This window comes from Zalophus californianus, chromosome 5, assembly GCF_009762305.2.
Source record: "Zalophus californianus isolate mZalCal1 chromosome 5, mZalCal1.pri.v2, whole genome shotgun sequence".
In the NCBI taxonomy this organism is placed as follows: domain Eukaryota; kingdom Metazoa; phylum Chordata; class Mammalia; order Carnivora; family Otariidae; genus Zalophus; species Zalophus californianus.
The window spans coordinates 144,806,620-144,831,339 of NC_045599.1; the positions used below are offsets into that span (position 1 = coordinate 144,806,620).

The 24,720-nt window shown below is 38.2% G+C and overlaps 1 protein-coding gene across 3 annotated transcripts in view; it reads left to right on the forward strand.

The window, feature by feature from the left end:
• The window catches only part of CTNND2 (catenin delta 2), a 904,171-nt gene that overhangs the window by 61,956 nt on the left and 817,495 nt on the right, over window positions 1-24,720 (forward strand). The window lies entirely within an intron of this gene.

The window sequence follows — 24,720 nt, forward strand, 5'->3', positions numbered from 1 at the left end:
TCATTGCTTTATAATTTTCACTGTATAAATCTTGAAATTATTTTATGACATTTATCCCTACATATTTCATATGCTTTGATATTATAAATGGGATTTTTAATTTCAATTTCCAATTGTTCATTGTAAATATATATATATATATTTTTTTTTTCTATATTAAGCAGAGTCCTGCTCTTTTCACTTACTAGTTCTAGTAAGCTTTATGTAGTTTCTTTGAGAATAGGTATATAACCAGTGATGTTGTCTGTGAATAATTACTGTTTCAATTTCTCTTTTGAAACAATGTATTTATTTTTCTTCTTTATTTTACTGGCTAGACTCTCCAGGACAGTGTTAAATAAAAGTGGTGAGAGTGTACATTCTTACTGTACATTCACTCTTTAGGGGAAATCATCAAGTCTTTATTTTTTTTAAGATTTATTTATTTGATAGAGAGAGACACAGCGAGAGAGGGAACACAGGCAGGGGGAGTGGGAGAGGGAGAAGCAGGTTTCCCGCCTAGCGGGGAGCCCGATGTGGGGCTCAATCCTAGGGCCCTGGGATCATGACCTGAGCTGAAGGCAGATGCTTAATGACTGAGCCACCCAGGCACCCCATCAAGTCTTTAATTATTAAGAGTGATTTTAGCTATAAGCTTTTTTCTAGAGCTTTGTCAGATTGAGATTGTTCCCCTCTATTCTTAGTCTGCAAAAATTTTATTATGATGTTGAATTTGGTCAAGTGCTTTTTTATCGTGGGCTACCTACTGATGGTAGGATGGAGGGTTACCTCTTCTCTTCCTCTTCAAAGAGACACTTTCTGTTTCTAGGACTGCCACCAACCACCCCTCCATCCAACCTGGAGTGAAAGCATTTGCTGACCTTCCTGCAATGCTTTTGCTTCCTGTGTGAAAAGTCTGGGGATGAGGGATGTGTTGAATGTGTATCGATTGAATTTTTAACTGTGGTACTAAGGACATTTATGGAGTGACTTCCCATTGGTAGAACGGTACGTATGGCTAACTCATTTCCGTTCAAGTCTGGATGGATCCTGAGAGGCCTGGTGACAAGAGCATCTGTCTAATAATATTTTTTATTTAAAAATTATCATTATTTATGAATATGTTTTCTGAAATTCCAAATATATATGTTTTCTAAAATTCTGTCTATATATAATTGTGACATTATACATATTTTGTAAGACTTTTAAAACTTACAAGGAGATGTATTTATCACCCGAGCAGTCCTTTTTCCCTGTGTCTAGGGGCAGTGTAACTTCTTCCTTCCTACACAGCTTCTTTCCCTTCCTTATCTGTTCCGAACTCTCCACCAAGCTAACCTGACATACTTTATTTTTCTCTGATGCAGCAGCTTTAAACACCTTTCATGTACTTCTCAATGGACAAAATCAGTGTTTTACAAATTTATCATTTTAAGCATTATTTAAACCATTTAGTCCTACTTGCTGTACTTTGAGATAATAATTATAACTCACCAATTAATTATCTAAAACAGGCAGATAGTCAAGCAATACAAACCAAAAACTCACTAGTGCCTTTCTGTCAGTGTGTCAAGTAGAGGGACTCTCCATTTAGCTTGTTTTGCTGAGTATCCGGGTTGGAATAGGAATGCTTGATGGCTTAGTAATTTTCTTTTTGATGATACCAAAATTTATTTAAATTGCCAGTACTGTTTTTATTATTTTGCTATTGATGTTATTGTGAAAGTGCTTAAGAGTGCAAAACTGTCCTTACTCCACTTTGTTTAACTTTATTCTCATGCGTGTATCCATACTAGTAAAGAGATCTGTGATGGGGATGCTGGTGACAGATCCATAGCTATGTAATCTTTGGAATTTAGTATTTAGAAGTGCCTCACACAGTGCATTACACTTTTCACGTAAGCATTTCCCTGGACGTCATTCATAATTTCTACCAAAGATTTAATTTTTGAAGTGCCATCATATAATATGGCACTAAACTAGTACCAAATAGCCTAGAAGCCCTTTATATTTTATTATGAATTATGCCTTCATCCAAATTTATCTCTGGTGTGAGAATACTATTCTACCTTATGAGATTAAACATATAAGTTTAATTTGGTTAATGAAAATGAGCCATATAACAGCTAAAAAAATTCAGTGGTTTTATAATGACTGGTATTTATACTTTCATTTTTATTCTCTTCAGATATGAAAATATCCTCAGTGATTAATAATTTGGGTAGGCTACTAGTGTGTTTCAGTAACCATGGCTGAAATGCTTTAGAAATGAGAAAAAATAAATAATGAGATATTTTCTTTGAAAATGTTTGAGAACCAAATTGAGTCAGTAAAATTCCTGACTGACTATAATAATCCTCCTAATGTAACTCAGCCCAAACTCAGAAACACAGTAATTGGGGAAAATTGCATGCTTCATTAGTGGTTTTCCTTAATTTGATCTTTTCATCTTCCTTTCGGAGGGCACTAAGCATCAAAGTTTGAAATCGTCACCATGTGTAGCTCTTTAATCCTTCTCATATTAATTAATGTTTTACTTTTGAACATAATCCCCATTAATTTAGTTCAATATATATTTGAATTGTTGATACAAGTATTAAAATTATGCTTAGGATATGGATTCAAGGAAATTAGAATTAAATATAATTGTCAGTAGTTAGAATAATTGACTTGTTTTAACAGCAATATTGCATGTATCATTATCTATTGTTTTATAACAAAAAATGCAAAACTTAACAGCTTACAGCAATATACATTCCTCATCTTATGGTTTCCGTGGGTAAGGAACTGGGCATGGCTTAGATGGTCCCTCTGTTTCATAGTCTTTCACAAGACCTGGATCATGATCTGCAGTTTCATCTGAAGGGTTTACTGGGGAAGGATGCACATCCATTCTCAATCATTAGTTTTTTGTAGCGTTGAGTTCCTTGCAAGTGTCAGATTGAGGTCTTCATATCCTTGTTGGCTTTTGGGTAGTGACTTCCCTCAGTCCCTTAACATGTTGGCCTCTCCATAATGGCAGCTTGCTTCATCACTGTGTGCAAGCAAAGAAGCAGTAGAGAGTCTACTAACAATACAAATTCACAATCTTTAGCCTATTCATGGGAATGATATCCAATCCATGTTGTCTGTTGTTGGTTAGAGGAAAGTTATTCATAGGGCAGGAATTACACAAGACCATGAATACCAAGGTGTGGAGCCCATCATAGAGGCCACCTGCTATATTGAAATTAATCATTTGTTACACGAACCAGCTATTATTTGAATCTTTTGTTAGACTGAAATTCTTTATCCTAGAATTAAGTTGATTTGAAGAATTTGAAAATCAAACACTGTTCATCATTTTTTTTTCATGTCACCAGAATTTGTTCTCAGTCAAATTTCTTCTCAATTCAAATTGTACCATAATTTATGACATCCTTCCAAAACATAGTGTTAGAAATACAGATCTAGACAGTTATTAGGAACTTAATGGAGGAGGTATAACATAGAGGTCAAGGTATGATTTTATTCATATTCTCTTTCTGCCAGTTACTACACATCTCTGAGACTCATTTCTTCTCTTTCAAATGGAGTTAACAGTGTCATCCTATTTACTAGTCTTTAAAGTTTACATAAAATAATAAATATAAAGCACTTAATGTAGTACTGGTTCACATTAGGTGCTCCATGAATGGGCTTTATCAGTAATATGTCTATCAGTACTTAAAGAATGAGGAATCCTTCCTATTGAGGAAAACTGTTAGCTCACCCTTAATAAACTCAATTTGTTGTTTTCTTATTTTGGGTCACATGGTTTATTTAAAGTTGTATTTGAGTGAAAATAGAATTTAAATGACTACTAGCTACTGAATTGTGGTCTACAAAGGAGCCATATTTTATGGAGAAGCTTCCGTAGATCAATCACTGTGGTCATATATTTGAATTTAATATTGTTAAGATACCCACACCTTCCAAAGCGGTCTGCAGTTTCAGTGCAATCCCTGTAAGTATCCTGGTTGCATTTTTGGCCAACACAGAAAAATATCCTGAAATTTGTGTGGGGCCACGAGACTCTGAGCAGCCAGAGGAATCTTCAGAAGTCAGGCAAAAGAGGGAGGCATCCCCTTACCTGATTTCAAACTGGATTACAAAACTATAATAAGTTGAACAGTATGGTACTGGCATAGAGACAGATGAATAGACCAGTGGAACAAAATAGACAGCCCAGAAATAAACTCATACTTAAAAAGTCAACTAATCTCTGACAGAAGTATCAAGAACACACAATGGGGAAAGGAAGTCTCTTCAATAAAAGGTGTTGGGAAAACTGGATATCTGCATGCAAAAGAATGAATTGGACCTCGTCTTACACCCCATGCAGAGATCAACTCAAATGGATGAAAAGCTTGAATTTAAGACCCGAAACCATAAAACTCTTAGAAGAAAACATAGGGAGGAAGCTTTTTGACATTGACTTGACAATGACTTTTTGTATGTGACACAGAAACGCATGCAACACAAGCAGAAATAAACAAGTGGGACTACATCACTCTAAAAAATTTTGTACATCAAAGGAAACCATTAACAAAATGAAAGGACAACCATATATCGAATAGGGGGCTAATAGCCAAAATATATAAGGAGCTCATCAACTCGATAGCAAAATAAACAAACAAACAAAAACCCCACAAAAAACCAAGTCTGATTAAAAAGTGTTTAAGCCCCTAAATATACATTTTTGCCACAGGTCCATGAAAAGATGCTTGAAATCACTAATTATCAGAGGAATGCAAATCAAAACCACGATGTGATATAACTTCCCATCTGTTAAGATTACACCTCTTATTAGAGGTGTAAAGAGTCAAAAGGAAATGGGTGTTGGTGAGGATGTGGAGAAGGGAAACCTCTGTTCACAGTTGCTAGGTTTGTGATTTGGCACAGCCACTATGGGAAGCAGTATGAGGGGTTCTCAAAAAACTAAAAATAAAACTATATGATCTAGCTGTTCCATTTCTGCTGACATAGGCAAAGGAAATGAAATCAGTACTTTGAAGAGATAGCTTCACTAGCATGTTCATTGCAGCATTATTCACAATAACTAAGTTATGGAAACAGCAGGTGTCCATCAACAGATGAGTAAAGGAGATATGGAAAAAATGTATATGCACATATAATTAAATATTATTAAGTCTTAAAAAATAGGGCAGTCTTGCCATTTGTAGCAACATGGATGAACCTAGAGGACATTATCCTAAGTGAAAGAATCCAGGTACAGAAAATCAAATACTGTATGATCTCACTTATACGTGGAATCTAAAAAAGTTGAACTCAAAGAAACTGAGAATAGAACTGTGGTTACCCGAGGCTGGCTGGCAGGAGGGAGAGATGCAGAGATGCTGGTCAAAGGCTACCAACATTCAATTACAAGAGGAATAAGTTCTGGAGAGGTATGTATATAGTATGGTGACTATCGTTAATAAAAATACATACTTGAAATTTGCGAGTAGATCTTATGTGTTTTCACCACACACACAAAAAGCGGCATATGTAGAAAAAAAAGACAGTTAATTCAGACATAATCTTTGTCTGAATTTGTTACTGTTAATGGAGACAAAGTGAAATAATAAAGTAACTTACGATAAAGAAAAAGTAAGTTGTGGATGTTAAGTACACTTATTCGCTATATATTTAAATACTTGTCAACTAGTGTTTAATGCTAGTTGCATACTGTCAAGTAGAACTTAGTATTTCTTTATGGTTCTTTCTTAGGTAAAAGTTACATAAAATGACATGAATAAACAAGTGTCCCATTCAGTAAGTTCTCTCTCTCTCTCTCTTTTTTTTTTAAGATTTTGTAAGTAATCTCTACACCCAACTGGGGCTTGAACCCACAACCCCGAGATCAAGAGTCTCGAATGCTCCACTGATTGAGCCAGTCAGGTGCCCCCAGCTCAATAAGTTCCGACAAATGAATTTTAGGCCTTTAGTTTATATGTTACATGTTTTTTTTAAATCAATATGAAAATAATAGAGAACAGTATTTTGACAACTGGCCAAAATTATATTATCCACAAAAAATCTCATATGACTTAAAGGTATAGATAGAGATTTTATTTTTATCATATGTGGAAAACATTGTTAGAGAATATCACAGACACTAGTATTTTGCCCAATAAATGGTGGTTTATTTGTGAATTGTAAATCCCTCTGAAAGCTTAATTTACCATGGAGGATAATTTCTGTTACTGTGGTAATCCTGGGGCTGTCAGACTATTGCCAAATAGCTCATGAATGAACTGAACCTGGCATTTAGTGTGCGTTCAGAGAGTGAGCATCTTTTAAAACCCACCTCATACAATGCCTTGAAGTTTTGAGCAATTTCCTCAGCTTATTTAATAAAAATACCGCAACTATCTTAGTGAATGCCCCATTCACAGAAGACTTTATATCAAAGTAGCACATTGATTTAGAGGCCATGTAAAAAAAATCCAAATGGGAGCAATTCTGTAAATTGAGAAAGTAAATCCTGTAGGTAGGGTAGATGGGCAAGAGAATTTCATTTGAATATCTGAAGGCCTTTATGAGCACATCTTAGTTGGCACTGTTGTCCTTTTATATTAATTTACCATGGCGTTTTATAAATACAGGCTGTGCTATTTTGGGACAGAGCAAATGTCATATGGGTAATATTTGACAAATATAAAAGTAATGCATTTTAATTTCTTTAAATTTTTTTTATTGGGGGGAAGGGCAGAGGGACAGAGAGAATGTTAAGCACGCAGGGCTCAGTCTCACGACCCATGAGATCGCAACCTGAGGTGAAATCAAAAGTCAAACGCTTAACTGACTGAGCCACCCAGACTCCCCAGTGTATTTAATTTCTACCACTATTCTCCTTCTGTTTGGGCATTAAGATTTATAGTTCTAGGGAAAGAGATGTTAGATATTACCCAGAAGGGAGAGTCAGTTTTGGCTTTCAAGTTGACTTCCTGGACCTTTTAGCATGACAGAGTCATGAATGTCATGGGATGCATAGACATAAACGAATTTTCCGTGTCCTCAATCCCCTGTTACATATCAATAACCAGGACAGGCAGGTTAGACTGTAGGGTTTCATGCCTGAGTCTGGATCAGATGAGAAAGGGGAGCTCACATTTTCTGCCTCGGTGGGTGTAGGGAAGAGGCGGGGCAAAAGTAGGGGGAGCAGGCCGCCAGACATGTGGTCCCGTGTCCCCTCTTCCAACCAGAAGTTCTGAAGGAAGGAGACATATTAGATAAATGTAGGACATTTAGCAATAAGAGAAGCGCTGGCTTTTCATGTCACCAAGTAAGAACAGTCTCATCAAAGTAAATTGTGAGGCTCTTTTCAGAGTACAAGCTTGCTCATAGCTCTCCCATGTCACCATGAGATGCCCGTGGCAGGGCATAAGTCAGTAGCTGCCATGACAGGGCCCAGGAGTCTGTTGAGACTTGCTAGACAGTTTGCCAAAGGTGTTGCCAAGACCAGACAAAGGGGCCGGGTGATCGAGGAGGCAGCAAAGATGGCTTTGGTCTGGATTCATCCAAACCTCAAGAGGATTGAGAACACCTGTTGATTTACCTGAGTCTGTAGGGAAGGGAATTGACCCTTCCTAAGGGGAGACTGAGAGAGACTGTGAAGTTTCCCCAGTCTCCAGCTTCTGTAGCAAAACCTAACAGAATGCCAAGGGAGAGTACCAGCAACCCTCCAGCTCTTCAGCTGGTGAATAGCCCAGAGCAGGAACCATCAAAGCGTTTGGACAATCCATATCCCTGTCCTTGCACCCAGGTCACATACCAATCGGGCACCATCTTGGGAAGAAACAGAGGAAGACCAGACCCCGATATACTGAGTATTGATTATAAGAATACAGGTAAAGACTCCATTCAACTATTTAAATTATTTAATCTGGCTAGAGTCACCTCATTATAGTAAAATTTAATTTTTCACCAACTGATGGCTTCGGCTCAGGAAAATAAAAATGGTTATGGAGAAATAGGAGATATACATGTTTTTAGGCTGGCATATGTGAGTACATTTGAAACCTCACTCTAGTATTTTTCTTTGTCATTTCTGTAAATTATTCAAAGTATATTTATTGTAATGTGATAAAAACTGTAGTCAGTAGGTTACATGGATATACCAAAAGTCTGTAAGAAACAAGGAAAATCCTTTTGAATTCTTTTTTTTTTTAAGGATTTATTTATTTTAGAGAGAGAGAGCACGAGCGGGGGGAAGGACGGGGGGGGTAGAGAGAGAGAGAGAGAGAAGCAGACTCCCCACTGAGCATGCAGCCCAGTGCAGGGCTTGATCTCAGGACCCTGAGATCATGACCTGAGCTGAAATCAGGAGTCCGGCACTTAACTGACTGAGCCACCCAGGCGCCCCCCCTTTTGAAATCTTTGCTTCACTTCTCCCCACTCCTCGTTATGTCTTCAGAAAGGCTCTAATGGAGAAGGAAATAGTAAAAACTTGTTAGTTGCTGCTGCCTTATAGCTACAGAACCCCGAACGCTCCTGGATCCCCTAGAACTCAGGTAATTCCCCAAAAGTATCAGGAAAGAAAATTACTTGAGGTTTTGCAGTTCTTTTTCTTCCATTAAGAAAATAAAGACAGGTTTTGGTTTCTTTTAAATTCTGTATTCCCTTTTTTTCTCTCATATTCACAAAGCCTGGTTTAACTCTATTAGATAAATATTTATTGAACTCCTGCTGTACAGACATTGTTTGAAGTAGGATCTCGGAGTAATGCATAGCCCTAGCCCACAAGCAGCCAACCATCTAGGAGGAAAGAAAAAACTTAAGCTCCTTTATAAGCCTCTGCACAGGTTCTAAAAAGAAAAATAGGTCTTGGAAACATATTGTATCTCCTTCCCTCTGCTAATCACCTCCTCGTCTACAGTTACCTGCTGAGGAGGGAAAACACGCTGTACCAAATCTCTGGCATCTTCACTTATATGTTGACTATGTGTGTACTCACAGTTAAGGCTTTGTTTTAGCTGGCGTATGAGCTTTCCCTTTCTGATGTGCATGACACACATACACAGACCCCCCCCCACACACACACGCCTACACACACACACACACACACACACACACACACACACACACACACTCTTTGGTACACTCTTATTTTGTTAAACTTCTTTATTCCGGTATGTTCTTGCCACTTCAACCCAACAGGACTTTGAAGTTAAGAATGCAGACGTGGCAGCCAGTTGGCTTGGTTCGCATGAGATCCCCCTACTTTCCAGCTGTGGGAACCAAACACTGGCTTGTGGGATTCAGACACAGTTGAAGGAATTAATAAATTTAGTTAGTGCAGTAAGGAATTCATAGGCATCCCTGTATTAGTGCTAAAGCCCTTGCAATCATGTCTAGACACATCATAATCAATACATTTCCTTATTTCCATCTATCCATCTTTCCCTCCTTTCTCATGATTGTTAATTGATTTCCATGTTGTTTAATTAGCATGTGTTTAAGAACCATGATCACCTACGAAATTCATGATGCTCCTATCCTCTGAAAGGAAACATCATGTACGGTTTTGATACTGGATGGAGGAGAAGTGGGGAAAAAAAGTCCCATAATATATATCTTTCTTTAATCAAATTTTGAAACTTTCCTGAGATTTTTTTGAATGAAGTTATAGTATAGCTTCTTCCCAAGCATTAATTTTCTTATTTTATAGTAGTGTTTTTAAGTGTAAAGAATGTGTTTCCACTGTTTATGCTACACTTAAGGCCCTAGCCCTGTCTGAGCGGAATCATGGTATCCAGTGTAGTGAATGGCCCACATCCCCAAGGTTGGAGCAGGCGCCTCTCCGTAGCCTCTGCCCTCCAGCACATCCTGTGGAATCCCCTAACCTCTCTGTGGAGACATAGCATGGAGATTCCCAGTCCTTTTCAGATAGAGAAGCTATCTGATTTTATTTTTTTATTTAAAAATTTTTTTTAAGATTTTATTTATTTATTTGACAGAGAGAGCAAGAGACCACAAGCAGGGGGAGTGGCAGAGGGAGAGGGAGAAGCAGGCTCCCTACTGAGCAGGGAACCTGATGTGGGGCTCGATCCCAGGACCCTGGGATCATGACCTGAGCTGAAGGCAGCTGCTTAACTGACTGAGCCACCCAGGCGCCCCAGAAGCTGTCTGATTCTAACAACCACACACAATTTTCATGTTTTAAGTCCAGCTTGATTCTGAATTTCTGTCATAGCTACAGGCCAAATCTCCCCTCTGCCCTGACCAATGGGATGGAGTTGTGTTGGTGGATCAGCAGCCCAGCTGGCTGTCCGCTGTCTCCTTCTCACTCTCTATGCTCTTGCCCTCCACAGTGCTGGGCCGCTGGGAGAAGGCCTTAGGGGCAGAGTAGTTGTATTAATACTGGCCAGCTCCTGGCCTCTGGTATGGCAGGCATCCCAAAGGCTAGTTCTGCACGAACCCCTGGCCCCTGTAGTTTTCATGGGTGACACACTCATGAGCTCCTGGGATTCTCTCCTCTCACTAAGCTGCGTCTGTGCACGAAAGACCCCTGGGCACATCTTATTTCTGTAGTCTCCTTGCCTCCACACTCAGCCTGGGGGGCAAGATGCCCCCAAAAGGCTCAGGCTTGGTTCACTTTTGTTTTCTTCAGGAAGCTGATGGGAACTTCACACTTACTTTTCTCACCAAAGAAGGGATGAACAGACTTAATCTATTCTTGCCCTCTCTCCTTACCCTGCCCGTGATGGGTGCTCCTCGCTATATATGTTTTCAGATTTCTCCAGACACAAGGCATGTGCCAGCCCCCAGGTGCATGTGTGGCCTCCAGGCCCAGGGACACCTGCCAGGCCCTCCGAGCACTCTGTACGCGAGTACCAGGGTGGACTGCTAGGCTCATGCAGTGGGCAAGACGAAGCTGGCTCTCCTCCTCTCAGACACTCAGTGTCTGAGTGTCTTATATCTTATATATATGTGTATATACATATCTATATATAAGTGTCCTTATATCTCAGTGGCTAGCTTGGAGACCCCATCAGTGGTATGGGGAGTGGGAGGGGAGACTTCCTCTCTGCTCTCCCAAAGTTAGGACACCCCATCCCTTAGCTAGTCTTGGAGGAGGCTGATGGCAGCTCTTTTCAGCTGCTCTCCTTAGAAAAACTGCTCTGGGCTTTTGCTGAAATGCCCAGAGAGTATTAACAAATTGCTGGCACAAGCCCCGTTACCTTGTATTTGGTTTTAATTAACATTTCATGTTAATTTTAATTCATTGGTACAGAAACTTCACATTTTTTCTATGGTTTTGAATTAATTTAAATTTCATTTTCATTTTCATTTCATTCGTGGCAGTGTTCATGTCATTTCTACATCTGGCTGTATATCACTGCTTAGTGATATCTGCCCTCTCTTAATGAACTTCATTTTGTAGGGATTTGGGTTTTTATATATAACTCACAGGCATAATTCCTTTAGCAAGTAGGATCCTGGCATCCGCAAAATTCTCATTAATGACAATCCTACAAAATGAGAGAAGAGCTTAAAAATAAGTTCTTAAATAATGTTTACTTTTTATAATATAGATCTGCCCTGGTCAATTATAGCTTAGCTCCAGCTGATCATAATAATAGAAACACCAACTTACTCATCTTGTTAGAAATCTTAAGTATAAATCTACATTGTAATCTCACAACCAGAATTATAGTACTATTGCTGCTATACTTCCATTTGGTATTTTACTTTATTTTGATCAAGTGGAGAACATTCTCTTTATATTTGGGCTGCATTGCAGAGTCCTTTTTAGAATGAGACCTCGAGATTTCTAGCAAGATCCTTGACATTTGTCCATTAAAACTACAGCTTGGTTATGATTCAGAGTAGCTTAGCCTCAACCAGCAGTAGCTCATCATCTGCTGTGTAGCTTCCTCTCTTCACCTGGCCGAGTGCCATTTCCTTTGCTTTTCCACATGTACTATGCAGTTCTCCATCCCATGAACCTACGGCGCTGTCACTGTAAGATAAATTTTAGACAGTTCTGCCTTCCTGTCATAGAACTGTTTAAATTAGCCATCCATTATAGTGTTAATACATCCATCAGTGATATCCCACCCACGTGGACTTGAACTACCGTCATCTACCATGTCTTTTAATTAAATGCGTGTCCACTGGGAACTCGGGGTTCTGCAAGATGTCTTCACTCTTATATATGAGATTTCTGGTTGCTCTCTGCAGGTACACAATAATGCATTCTGTTTCAAAGTATAGACACATTTTATACACATTTTAAAATTTTCATTGGCGTGATTTTAGGTGTTTTAAGTAGCACTTAACTGAACTTTGAAATAGTTGACTTTCATCTGTGTTAAAATGACATATGCCGGAATCATAGATATACAAAATAAATAAAATAGTTGACTTTCATCTGTGTTAAAATGACATATGCCGGAATCATAGATATACAAAATAAATAAAATACATAGATGATGAAAAAAATTTGGGTACATAGAAAGCATAAATAAAAAAATCCAAAAATTATAACAATAGCATAATTCTGTTAGCAATTTTATGGTAGATACAATAGATTATACTTCTCAAATAATTATTCAAATTATTATGGGGTTTACCTGGACCAATGAATAAGTGTGCCCATCAGTGACCTGTGGGAAAGCATGCAAATTAGAGCTTCATTTTAAAGCCTTGTTAACATTTTGACTTATAAAACAGATGTGGACTATTCTAAAAAGTGGTTGCTGACATAAAATGAGGTATATGTATCACCAAAAATATCAGTTGCTCGGAAAGTATTTGGATATGCATGTCAGTTCATACAAGACCCAATTAACAGCAGAAATAGTTGAATATACTTCTGTAACAAGTGGTGGGGGATGAGAATTCTTCAAACTATTAAAATGATAAAGAGGATACTTCAGATATTGAAGACATTCCAGGGTTTGGGTGACTAAAGCAGAGCTATGCCATTTCATTTTATTCTAGAAGAATGTAGTACAAATGAGATTCTAAAAAAGCCCAATTATAAGGCTTTATCAAGATGTACATCTGAGTGTGTGTGTACCTTTTTTTTTTTGTAGTGGGGAGATGGCACTTCAGGTTGCTTTGGCCCTATAAAGCAGGAAAAACTCCACCCAGAATTAAGTAATCCTAGGAATTTATTGTTTGACATATCTGAAAAGTCTACTGGTGTAGGTTTTAAGCATGGTTTGATCAGGGCTCCATAACATGTCTATGTGATTGCCTTTACTTTTCCTCTTCTAAGAGGGAGCTTGATTCCAGGCATCTTCCATTATCATAAAACAAAGGCTACCACATTTCTGAATGTCATATTTCCAAATCTGTCTCCTGGAGAAAGGAACCTTCTTTTTCTTGATCACCAAACAAAAGTACCCTGCTTTGCTTTTATTTTTCTGTCTTAGGTTTTGCCCACATGTGAATTGTTCACTGAGGTCATTGAAATGACCTGCTTGGATTAGCTTAGACCTGGGTTACTGACCAATTAATTACCCCAGTTTTGTCACAGTGTGGTGATCAAGTCAATTCAACACAAAAGCCATGGCCGCTGAAAAATGGACTAGGAAAGGAATAAATGCTGGAGGGACCCCTACAGTGTCTGCTTTTGGGGAGAACGTGAAATAGGAAACTGGAAAGATAAATAGGGGTCATGTCAGCCTCAGGATAGGTTCCAGGCTTGTAGTTATGGAAGGAAATAAGGGATTTGGTCTGTTTCCAAATTGACCTCTAAACTAAAGAATATGTTTTTCACAGAATTAAGAAATGTCCTAATAGAACCTAAGAATAGAAATTGGGCTGGAATTGCAAGGATTGCAGATACAGAGTAATGATAATGACATGCAGTTCTAATTAATGTAATTAATTTGATTCCTGCCCCTCAGGTGCCTTCTCATCTTTATTCAGATGCTGGTGATCTCAGGGAGGACATCTTGCTCCACTCTGTTTAAGAGAGCAGCATCTCACTCAGCAAATCCAATTCGCTTTCTCTGCTTGGTTTCTCCTATACAGCTGGACATCTCTCATGTACTAGTTTGTTTCAGTGTTGAGTGTTCCTTTCTCTCTTGTAGAAGATATGCTCCACAGAGGGTAGGGATATTGGACTGTTTTGAACATTTGATTGTAATAGTGCTTCCACTTGGTAGGTGTCTAATAAATACGTCAAGTATAGATACGTGACCATGTAGTGTTTTATTATGTTGCAGTAGCACTTCAAATTTATGAGGATGACCATTTTGCTGAAGAGTTTTAAAGAAGATAATGGAAAGGAAAGCACCCACATATCTTTCTGAGGATGCCATGTCTGATGCTGTTCCTCATCTAAGACACTACCAACTTCTTCTGTTCATCCAAGGACAGTATGTTAGTTGACTCTGGCTGCTATAACAAAATACCACAGACTGGGGGGCTTAAACCAGAGAATTTTATTTTGTCCAAGTTCTGGAGGCTGGAAGTCCAAGATCAAGGTTCTGGTCAACTCAGTTCCTGGTGAGGACTCTCTTCCTGACTTGCCCCTGGCCACCTTCTTGCTGTGTCCTCACATAGCCTTTCCTCCATGCATGGGAGCAGGGAGAGAGAGAGAGAGAGAGAAGAGGGAGAGAGAGAGAGAGTGCAAGTGAGCACATGTGAGCTGGCTGTCTGGTATCTCTTCCATTAAGGACACTGATCCTATCAGGCCAGGGCTCCATTCTTCGGACCTCATTTAATCTTAATTATTTCTTTCTTTCCTCCGAATACAGCCACCCTGGGTTAGGGATCAACATACAAATTTGGGATGGAGGGTTGGGAGGCACACAGTCGGTAACAGACAGCTTACCTGTAGATCCAGTGTCTAGAAAGAAACTGGGCTATCAAGCATTAAATTATATGTGATTTTACTAATCAAACCCTCTCATTATTCAAATGGGAGAATTCATGAATACTTATTTCCCTTTTTCTTTAAATGCCAAAATGAAAATAGATCAGAAGCTTAATTGACTTTTTAGCACTTAAGCCATGCATAATATAAAACTAGGACTCACTTGGACCCCATCCCACAAATTGAAATTGTGTGGATCTAGTGTTTAAAAGCACAAAATGGAAGCATTTGCCACCTTACATTCTTGACTTATGCAAAGAGAACTTCTGATAGCCTATTACATTTATTTGTGTTAATACGTCATCTTATTTCATGACAGTCTTTCTTAAAAAAAAAAAAATCTCGTGTAGGATCAGTCAGTTCTGCTACATATGTGCAATCAGGATGGCAATGAAATAGCCAAATCCTATCAGCAATTATACCGACCCATTAAACCTAGCATTGAAGATAGCGTTTTAAGTTCTCCAAGTAGTATTTAACTACCTTCTCTGTAGTTAACACTATCTACTCAGTTGTCAGTTAAGCAGCCTTGTTGTGCGGTGGAGAGAGCATGGCACGTGGAGGTGGAAGGCCAAGGTCAGATTTTAGCTCAGCTGTCAACTGTATGTGGAAGTTCATACACGTGGTCCAGTTTCCTCCATGTGCCCGGTTCCTAGGAAATCCAGCAAGTATTTGTTGGCTGACTGTAAAATCCTCATATATTTCTAGTAATGTTTTTTAAATGCAAACTCTTCACTTTTAAGATGATTTCTTATGGCTTTTAATGTATAATGAGTACATCTAACTCAACATAAACTGTGGTAAAGCTCAGATGATCCATACAAAACAGAATGCTATTTGGATACAGATCTAAGAGCCATTTTTACCACTGCATGTCACAAAGTATGTCTTTCTTTAAAAATAGGTCCTGAAGCACTGACTCCAGGTGTTGGCTAATTTACCCTAGGATTCTAGGCTCACATTTAAAGTGGAATGACAATACTTAATTAGCTGATTTAAGAGGTTTATTGCTTTTCATTTTAATCAATAACATACCTGTATACACACATACACCCACATACACACACCAGTAATTTGGTTGCTCTCCAAATTACAATCATGCCTTATAACGAGCATTAGAAACAAAGTTGTTTTTCACGTTAATGATTTTTCTGACACAACACAATTGATGTAATTGCAAATTATATTTTAGAGTAAATGAAAAAATGCTCATTTTTAATTTAGAAACCAACATTTGTTAAAAGTAGCAATCCACATTTAAAAATTTAATGCCATGCACATTTAATTTTCGAAACATTGCTTCAGGCAGTGGCTTGACATTTCTTATAATTTATCAGATTGCTTTTCAAAATTAAGCTAAAAATTAATTTACTATAGTAAATCCTTGAAAAAATTTTGAATATCATCCCAAACTCCCCAACCATCCTTAATGAGGTCCTTTCTTATTTTTCATCATCAGTGTCATACTTATTCTTAATTGCTTTTTAAGCTTATGTCATAATCTTAGCAATTTAACTCAAATTAACATGATAGCTCAGATGGCAGCCTTAGCAAATGCTCAGGAAATGTACATAATACCATTTAAAACTAGTGTGCCGGATACTAGATATGGATTTTCTATATAAAACATAGTATATTATATGCAAATATTTCACGTAGTAAAGAATATGAAGTTCCACTTGGGTACATATGGTGTTACATTCAGTTCTTATATTTAGGATGCTAAGTTTCTCTGGACACATGATTTGCTCAATACTTAAAAAGTAGGGTACTGTCAGGTTCCATGCTTTTGCTTCAGAGGCTGATACTTTCTTTGATTCATTTACTGCATCGTTCATGCCAGTGTTTATGGCTGATACTGTTTAAGTTCTACCCTTCCATTGAGAACTAGTGCAAGTTCTTCCCCCGCTGATGACAGTGATTTCCCTCATACCCTGCACTTTTCAACCATTATTTATTGCACCATGCATACATTTGACAAAAGATGCCATTAATTGTTTACAGTTGTTTTTAGTTGTCCCCAACTAAATTGTGAGCCTTCAACGAGATTTGACCCATTTCTGTATGTTGGTATAGAGGAGAGTCTCCTTTATCCTTGTGTACACCTGGTGCTAAGTCAATATTTGGTGGTGATGACAAAATGTCACTTGAAGTTGGAGACCTGAACTGTAGAGAACCAGGAGAGAACAGGAGAACCAACTGAAGTTGGTACCCTGCCTCAGTTACTTGTGCCTCCTTTCTTTGGAATAAGATATGCATTTCTACCATGGCTTGCTCTTTGTCATTTGTTAGATTTATGCTGTAGTGGTATCCAAAGGAGTTGAGTGAATTCAGAGTTAGGTAATGAGATTAGGAGCATGTTCCTTGATTTTTTGAAATAACCTGCTCAGTATAAAGTTTAAGAAAAGATGACTAAGGTTTTTTTTTTTTTTTTTTTTTATGTTAGTCACCATACAGTACATCATTAGTTTTTGATGTAGTGTTCTATGCTTCATTGTTCGTGCATAACACCCCACGCTCCATGCAATACATGCCCTCCTTAATACCCATCACCAGGCTAACCCATCTCCCCACCCGCCTCCCCTCTAAAACCCTCAGTTAGTTTCTCAGAGTCCATAGTCTGTCATGGTTCATCTCCCCCTCTGATTTCCCCCCTTCATTTTTCCCTTCCTTCTCCTAATGTCCTCCACGGTATTCCTCATGTTCCACAAATAAGTGAAACCATATGATAATTGACTTTCTCTGCTTGACTTATTTCACTTAGCATAATCCCCTCCAGTTCCATCCATGTTGATGTAAATGGTGTGTATTCATCCTTTCTGATGGCTGAGTAATATTCCATTGTATATATGGACCACATCTTTATCCATTTGCACAATAGCCAAACTGTGGAAAGAGCCGAGATGCCCTTCAAAAGATGACTAAGTTTGAATCCTACCAGTTTACTGTGTGACACACAGATACTTTTAGAATTTAGACTGTCCTGAAAATTCATCTTTTATGTTTGATTGTGTTACGTATGGCTTTCCATCACTTTGAAAGTGATGTGATTCCATGGAATTTTGGAATAAGGAGATAGCCCATTTACAATTCAGTTGTGGTAAAAGGCTTAAAATAAGGTTGCCATAGTTAAAAACCTGATCATGGAAACATCCAGATTTCCCATCTTATCACCGAAAGTTTGTGCTTTCACAGTTTGCATAAACATTTAGAAATTAGCTCAGTTTTCAACCTGTATCATTCCCAGGGAGTTAAATTCTGGGAATTCTCCTTCCGTGAAAACCACAGATTGAAGTGTTCCCAAGCAGTCTCTGTGGTGCTAATAATGCTGACAACCTTTCCTTCTTATTGGACTTGGGCCATTAGTGGCTCAAGTTAATTCCCTTTGAATCTTTTTGGATGTTTTATTGGTGGTAGTCGTCAATGCTCTCCTTCCCCTTTTCAGTGTCTTTTGTAATAATACATATGATGCAATTTGTAACCACTGAGCTTCTGGTCATGTAAATGTGACGAAAATACGCTTTGTATTTCAGTATGAATCAGTTCTGCTGAAATGTTTGTAAACCGTGGTCCAATGGATCCATGTTCCGAAGGGTTGGAATAAATAAATGAGGAAGGGTGAAATCATTTTAAGAAATCTCAGGATCAGATTTGGCATGTGTAGGTGATCGATCATTCAAGGACCAACTGGTCTGACAAGTGCAAGTTCTCAGTACCTTCCCTGTGATTTGGAGATGCACTGGGCTCTGAAAACCAAAGGTTCTTTCATGTGCTCATGGAAAAGTCATCAGGGACAACATCTTGTGTGGACTGATACACAGTTAAATGTAGCCATTGTTTATCCCACTTAATGTGAATGCTTACATTTTGGCTCAGAAATATCAACAGGTTTGGTTATGAGTACTACTCCAGATCTTGCTGGGAGTGGTAGATAAAGATGGTAGATGCATGTTTCTAAAGGCAAAAGCAAGTGAACATGGAAACACATCCAATTCTAAGGATACAGATAACCAGCAAGGGAGCCTGTAAAAGATGGAGGTTAATAATTGGTTCTCCTAAGAAAATGATGGGGTCGTGATCAGGTGTACAAAATGTCACTGTGGTTAGGGAAATGCAGAGATGTTGGTTCCTGTTGCTAACTGCAGGAAATGGCTGTGATTTAGATTTTCCTTAGTGTTAATGCCTTTAATAGAGAGATGAAAGAAACCAATGCAGGGTGGTAGACAGACCAGCGAGGAGGGGAAAATATTAAGGAAGAACGTGCCTAATTATAACAGAAATCAACTTCTTGTAGCTCTGGAAAGCGCCACACAACAGTTGGCACGAAACTGTTTGAAGGTCCAGAGCTGCAGAAAAGTCCTGAGAGGATCCCGATTCTAAATTAAAGAATTCCCAGTGAAAGTTAGGGTTAGTTTAAGCAGTGATTGATCTTAGTACTTGTTGCTCAGCATTGTTATTGCCTGTTTATAACTCTGTGCCCCGCTAGACTGTAAACTCTGAGCATAGCAGTTTCCATTTCTGTTGTTGAGGGAGGGGTTCTCAGCTCCTGGCACATGGCCTGCCAGGTGGTGGGTGTTCAGGAAATGCTTGGAAATAAGTGAGTGAAATATGTTAAGTTATGCTCCAGTAACTGTAAGTCTGCACATTATGTTTTAAATCTACGATGTTTAATGTGGTGCAGTAGAGAGGAGAAGGGAGAAAAGTGGCCACGTGTTTCTAGAATCCCTTTGGACAGAGAGGTGGGATTTATTTTCAGACTGCAGTGCTTATGCTGTCCCATCTAAATTCTAATATGGCATGGTACCCCACATCTGATGCGAATTTCTGCTGCAAGGAGCCACTATTACTAATGGAATATTTCCTATTTTTCTTTTGTACCAAAGTGAAACATAAGGGTGAGAACCACTGTAGAAAGTAGCATATAACCTACTCAGACACAATCATGAATAATACAAGTTAATTTATAAGCTTAGCAGTTCTAATAATGGCTGTGTTAATATGTATTTGATAGGAAAAACATGGCATGGATTTCCTTTTGGTTAAGTAATAAGCCCATGGGAATATGCAGGCAATACTAGTATGCCTTTGTTCCCGGGTCTTGATGCATGCCAATTGCAGACTGAGTCCCGAGGGGATACATAAAATGTTCTACATTGGGCTTTGCACACGCAAATCTATAATGATCACACGGTTGACAATTCTAAAGTTGTATTAGAGATTAAATCTGCGCTTCCCTGGATTTCCAATCAATTCTCCGTGTATATCAGAGCTCTGAACTGTATGCTCTATATCCTCATTCCTCTGGACTTGGTAACCTCAGTACCATATTTGTTGAAGTAATTCTGGGCAACATTGATGGCAGTCAGTTTTTTTGGAGGACTTCTTTATTTTCTGCCACTACAAGATGCTCCAGCCTCATCTTCTACTGTCCCTCCTGCAGTCCTTAGAATCAGCCCTGTCACCAGAGAACTCCCCCCGCCACCCTGTTCCTTTCATTGGAGAATGGTGTGTGCTCAGTGCTCCTGGGGTACCCTTGTTTTAGGCCCTTTCTGCTGACTGGACAAGGAAGTATATATACCTATCTGTAAGTGGTTCCATATGTAACAGTCTGTATCTATATGAAACTATACATTAGCTCTCTTTTTGTCTACAATTCTAGTCCCTAAACACACGGATCATTCTACTTCCTCCCCTTGCTTATGTGTAACTTCCCACTCCAAATATGAGAAATCCTCCAAACCATCTGCCATCCATTTACTTAATTGTTCAATTACAGTTTACATTTACAGCAGGAGCAGAATTGTTAGCCTGTAGCCCTGTGGAAAACAACAGCTAGATTACAATGCTTCCGGACAATTGATTTTCCTGTCAGTCCTGCAGTCTCCACTCACTTCCAAAGTTACTTAGGTCACCATGTCTTTACCCTGCTGCCTTCAGTGGGACTATTCCACATCTGTAATATCGGTAGATTGCTTTGTCACATTCTGCATTCCGCTCTTAGATTCCCCGATCTCCTCAATAAGTTTTAAACTTTGCACACGCTAAGCATCCCTCTTGTGCTGTAAAGTTCTGTGGGTTTTTAAAAATGAATATTATCACATCTCCACCATCACAGTTTCTTAGAGAAAGTGCTTTAAAATATCCCCTCTGTTGCACTGTGTAGCCCTGTTTTCCTTCCTCAGAACCCTTGGCAACCACTGATTTCTTTACCATCCCTCTAGTTTTCCTTTTACGAATATCATATACAGATCTTCCTCAACTTATGATGGGGTCACATCCTGATAAACCCATCATAAGTTCAAAATATCCTCAGTTGAAAATACATTTAATACGCCTAACCTACTGAACACCACAGCTTAGCCTGTTCTACCTTAAACGTGCTCGGAATACTTCCATTACCCTACAGTTGGGCAAGAGCATTGAACTCAAAGCCTATATTATAACAAAATATTGACTATCTCATGTAATTTACTGAATACTGAAAGTGAAAAGGAGAATGTTTGGTTGGGTGCAGATGGTTGTTAGTATATCAGTTGTTGGCCCTCGTGATCACGTGAGTGGCTCACTGCCACTGCCCAGCATCATGTTAGCTTGGGAAATGATCAAAATTCCAAATTCAAAGTATGGTTTCTTGATGAAATGAATGCGTATTGCTTTTGCACCATAGTCAAGTGTAAAAAGTGTAAGTCAAGCCATCATAAGTTGGGACCATCAGTGTTTAGAATCAAAATACGAAACCTTTTCAGACTGGCTTTTTTCCTGTAACAATAGGTATTTAAGATTCATCCATCTCTTTTCATGGCATTGTAGCTCATTTCGTTTTATTGCTGAATAATAGTTCATTCTGTGAATACTCCAGTTTGTTTATTCATTCACCTACTGAAGGAAACTTCGGTTGCTTCCAGTTTTGGTAACAGTGAATGAGGCTGTTATAAACATTCACACGCAGCTTTACTGAGATATAGCTGACATATAACCGCTTATACATTTAATGTATACAATGTGATGATTGGACATATTTTAAATATTCACATGCAGGTTTCCCCCCAGCTCTACTGAGATACAGTTGACTTATAACATCGTATGAATTTAATGTATACAATGTGATGATTGGACATGTTTTCAAATCCTTTGCGTAGGTAACTAGGAGTGTAATTGCTGGGTAGTATAGGAAGACTGTATGTAGCTGCCAAATTATCTTCCAGAATGGCTGAATTTTTTACATTCCCATCAGCAATGAACGAGAGTTAGGTTGTTCTATATCTCTAAAAGCAATTGGTATTTATTAATTTTTAAGCTGTTCTAACAGACGTATAGTCACATCTCACTTTTGTTTTAATCTGTAATGTATTTTTTAGAAGGAGCTATGGCTTTTACTTGAAATAGCATCTATCCCCTGAATCAGAGTCTTGGTCAGTCTTACCCCAGAAAGTATGAAGACTTTGAAAAAGTGGAGGGCTCATGAGAATCTTCAGCATAAAAATTAGTGGTAAAAATTTGGTAATTTTTTTTTTATGGGCTAGATTGGAGCGGAAAAAAATGTGTAAAAAAATATAGCAGGATCAAATATGAGGAAGGGTGGACACTGGCCATAAAATGTTGAATTCTAGGAGGACTGGTATAAAATTGTATGAGCCCTGAGATCTCTGTAACAGAAACAGGATGGGAATGGGAAATAAACTCATCTCATATTGGAAGGACACTGGACAATGACAGCCACCAACAACCTGTGGGAGTCACATGCAACAGAATAGGGTGATTTCCATAATGTTTCACTAGCCTTCATGTGGGTGGCTCTTTCTCTCACCCTTCAGCCACTGAGTCACCAAGAAGTTCTGCTGAGCCCACCTCTGAAGTATCATTTAGCACCCAGTCAGTAACTGGATGATGGCAATGGCCTATTTACTCAGTCTTGTACTTTTTAGGTCCTTTTCCCCATTGGAACCAAAATAACCTTTCAAAAACACAAAATCATGTTGCTCAGTGGCTCTTCAATCTGTGAATGTTGGGAAGTCTTAATTTGACTAAAAGCCCTGTGTGAACTCATAGCCTTCTTTATAAACCTTTTGTATATTAGAATTCCATCTTCCTTCTCTTTATGTTCTAAGTATCTTGAAATGTGTCAAGGTACCTCGTATTTGGTGCTTCAGAGCAAATCAGGGCCACTACACTATAAGTTTTTGAGAGCAAAGATTGCATTTAATATGTAATTGCCCATGCTAAGGACTCAAAGATTGCTAGTTGAATGAATACATATTTGATAAAGTGATATTCATTAAAATACAAATAATAATGAAAAGCAAAATCATCCAAATAACCAATCATAGGAAGTTGTTAAATAAGTTAGGATAGAGCCATGTAGTGGACTACTGTGTACTATTAAAATCACGTTTGGGTTGTACCCTACCTGTAAAGTGTATGCACTTTAACAAACAAATAAAGCTATTTATATGGTATCCCAGTATCAGACACATATGGATGTAGAGATGAGTTTGGAAAAAAAGTGTTAAAACATCAACACATTCACATCTCATGAGGGTCAGGATTATTTTCCTTTTTGTGCTTTTTCTGTATTTTCTGAATATTCTATAATCAATTGTGGAATTGTTTATTTTTTCAAAATTTGTTATAAAATATACTTTTACTGTTTAGAACACTACGTTCAGCTCAGAATAACTGATTATTGTTTGGTGATTTGATACCATAGGATTGCTTTTAACTTGGACAATAGGAGAGTGCTAGTTTAGAATAAAAGTTTCACTTCTAAATATACAATACAGTTAAGGGTATATAAGCAGATGTGAAAACCAAAAAAGCCAAAAAATAATTGCTGCCTACGGAGATAACCCAATTAAATATTTGGACTGTGTCAGCCATTCTCATTTCAAATGCTTTTAGATACAATGTCCCCTCAGAAGCCTTGCAAAAATGGAAACTGTAATTGCTGAATTATCATAGGTACAGCTAACCCTGGATTTCGACATCTCTGTACCTGCTCAAATTAGGTTGTTCAAAAGTAAGCAAAAGTCCGGGTTTTGTTACTAAACACAGAGCCAAAAACAGATGTGAGATTTAAAAGAGATCCAAAAGCAACTGTATCATCGGTTCAGTGCTTTGTACTTAGTAAATGCAGTTATCGCTGTTCCTCACCCTAGGTGAGCAAGAGTTTGCTCATTATTACATTTGTTCTGTATTGGCTCAGAAAATAAAACCACTGTGCACACTTACACAAAAGCTCCACGCTTAACTGGTACCTATCAGCTACCAAGACATTTTGCCAGTGTGCTGTTTAACTCAGGGAACAACACCAATGAAAGAATGTGTTCATTTTGGGAGATAAAATAGTAAAAGATAATTATGGAAGAACACCCTTGAAAATGTCTAAACCATATATTATTCCTGTAGGAAATTAGCTTCTTAAGTACCTTCTTTCTTTTTAGCACTGGTAGATACAAAGAACACCCTCATGAAAAAGTCACAAAACACTGTTCTTCCTCATTAGGTAATTAGTGTATTACTACTACTAGTCAACAACTGTTTTCTGAGAGTCAGGAAAGTACAAGAAGGGAATTCCAAAATGTCTTTTATGATTTATAAATACTCTACAGCGGTTACTACTTTATCTTTGAGCTAAAATATAATACTCAATTTTAAATAAGAGCGATCAGGCTTCCTATTAGCTGAAGGTATTATGACAATGCTGTTCTGCTGTTTCTGCCTGATTATCTCAGTGTATTCCATTTTTTATCAGTCATTTCATATATCGAAGAAGAGTCATGTGAAAATACTGTTATAAAAGCTTCTTTAGGTGACTGAAGGATATGCCATTTTCTCCACTGTAACCTAGAAACACAGCAGAGTGTCTGGAACACAGTAGGACC